This window comes from Carassius auratus, unplaced genomic scaffold, assembly GCF_003368295.1.
Source record: "Carassius auratus strain Wakin unplaced genomic scaffold, ASM336829v1 scaf_tig00048966, whole genome shotgun sequence".
NCBI classification, from domain to species: domain Eukaryota; kingdom Metazoa; phylum Chordata; class Actinopteri; order Cypriniformes; family Cyprinidae; genus Carassius; species Carassius auratus.
The window spans coordinates 15001-17500 of NW_020527098.1; the positions used below are offsets into that span (position 1 = coordinate 15001).

The following is a 2500-nucleotide window of genomic DNA, read 5'->3' on the forward strand; positions in this document are numbered from 1 at the left end:
CCTGGGAATACCAGGTGCTTTAAACTTCATGGATATTTTTCACGAATTATATAAATAATCTTGCAAAAAAAAAGAGTCAATGCAAGATCTCTGCATATTAGCAGGTTTGGGCCTGGTTAGTACTTGGATGGGAGACCGCCTGGAAATACCAGGTGCTGTAAACTTTTTGGATAAATTTTCACTTAGTATAAACAATTTTGCCAAAACATGGCCGATCTCTGAATATTAGCAGGTTTGGGCAAAATGGGAGACTGCCTGGGATACCAGGTGCTTTAAACTTTTTGGATATTTTTCACGAATTATATAAATAATCTTGCAAAAAAAAAGAGTCAATGCCGATCTCTGAATATTAGCAGGTTTGGGCCTGGTTAGTACATGGATGGGAGACTGCCTGGAAATACCAGGTGCTTTAAACTTTTTGGATATTTTCACTTAGTATATAACAATCTTGCAAAAACATGGCCGATCTCTGAATATTAGCAGGTTTGGGCCTGGTTAGTACATGGATGGGAGACTGCCTGGGAATACCAGGTGCTTTAAACTTTTTGGATATTTTTCACGAATTATATAATAATCTTGCAAACAAAAAAAAAACAAAAAAAAAAAAGAGTCAATGCCAGATCTCTGAATCTTAGCAGGTTTAGGTCTGGTTAGTACTTGGATGAGAGACCGCCTAGGAATACCAGGCGTTTTAAGCTTTTGGGTTTTCTTTCCTACTTATATAATGTACTGGCAGTAGATTGGCTGAACTTTAAATAGCCCTCTCGGAGCAGTCTTCGCTTACGGCCATACCAACCTGGCTATGCCCGATCTCGTCTGATCTCGGAAGCTAAGCAGGTTTGGGCCTGGTTAGTACTTGGATGGGAGACCGCCTGGGAATACCAGGTGCTGTAAGCTTTTTGGAAATTTTTCACTTAGTATAGAACAATTTGCCAAAACATAGAGTCAATGGCCGATCTCTGCATATTAGCAGGTTTGGGCCTTGTTAGTACATGGATGGGAGACTGCCTGGGAATACCAGGTGCTTTAAACTTTTTGGATATTTTTCATGAAATTATATAATAATCTTGCAAAAAAAGAGTCAATGGCCGATCTCTGAATATTAGCAGGTTTGGGCCTTGTTAGTACATGGATGGGAGACTGCCTGGGAATACCAGGTGCTTTAAACTTTTTGGATATTTTTCACGAATTATATAATAATCTTGCAAAAAAAAAGAGTCAATGGCCGATCTCTGAATATTAGCAGGTTTGGGCCTTGTTAGTACATGGATGGGAGACTGCCTGGGAATACCAGGTGCTTTAAACTTTTTGGATATTTTTCACGAATTATATAATAATCTTGCAAAAAAAAAAGAGTCAATGCCCGATCTCTGCAATATTAGCAGGTTTAGGTCTGGTTAGTACTTGGATGGGAGACCGCCTTGAAATACCAGGTGCTGTAAGCTTTTTGGAAAATTTTCACTTAGTATAGAACAATTTTGCCAAAACATGGCCGATCTCTGAATATTAGCAGGTTTGGGCCTGGTTAGTACATGGATGGGAGACTGCCTGGGAATACCAGGTGCTTTAAACTTTGTGGATATTTTTCATGAATTATATAATAATCTTGCAAAAAAAAAGAGTCAATGGCCGATCTCTGAATATTAGCAGGTTTGGGCCTTGTTAGTACATGGATGGGAGACTGCCTGGGAATACCAGGTGCTTTAAACTTTTTGGATATTTTTCACGAATTATATAATAATCTTGCAAACAAAAAAAAAAAAAAAAAAAAAAAGAGTCAATGCCAGATCTCTGAATCTTAGCAGGTTTAGGTCTGGTTAGTACTTGGATGAGAGACCGCCTAGGAATACCAGGCGTTTTAAGCTTTTGGGTTTTCTTTCCTACTTATATAATGTACTGGCCAGTAGATTGGCTGAACTTTAAATAGCCCTCTCTTCGGAGCAGTCTTCGCTTACGGCCATACCAACCTGGCTATGCCTTATCTCGTCTGATCTCGGAAGCTAAGCAGGTTTGGGCCTGGTTAGTACTTGGATGGGAGACCGCCTGGGAATACCAGGTGCTGTAAGCTTTTTGGATATTTTTCACTTAGTATAGAACAATTTTGCCAAAACAAGAGTCAATGGCCGATCTCTGCATATTAGCAGGTTTGGGCCTTGTTAGTACATGGATGGGAGACTGCCTGGGAATACCAGGTGCTTTAAACTTTGTGGATATTTTTCATGAATTATATAATAATCTTGCAAAAAAAAAAAGAGTCAATGGCCGATCTCTGAATATTAGCAGGTTTGGGCCTTGTTAGTACATGGATGGGAGACTGCCTGGGAATACCAGGTGCTTTAAACTTTTTGGATATTTTTCATGAATTATATAATAATCTTGCAAAAAAAGAGTCAATGCCGATCTCTGAATATTAGCAGGTTTGGGCCTTGTTAGTACATGGATGGGAGACTGCCTGGGAATACCAGGTGCTTTAAACTTTGTGGATATTTTTCATGAATTA

At 39.2% G+C, this 2500-nt stretch overlaps 2 non-coding genes across 2 annotated transcripts; both read left to right on the forward strand.

The window, feature by feature from the left end:
- Window positions 1–778: 778 nt before the first annotated feature.
- Window positions 779–897, forward strand: LOC113089261 (5S ribosomal RNA). The gene has a single exon (XR_003286445.1). It is a non-coding gene; the product is annotated as a 5S ribosomal RNA (ribosomal RNA).
- Window positions 898–1949: 1052 nt separating this feature from the next.
- LOC113089246 (5S ribosomal RNA) lies at window positions 1950–2068 on the forward strand. The gene has a single exon (XR_003286436.1). It is a non-coding gene; the product is annotated as a 5S ribosomal RNA (ribosomal RNA).
- The last annotated feature ends 432 nt before the right edge of the window (window positions 2069–2500 follow it).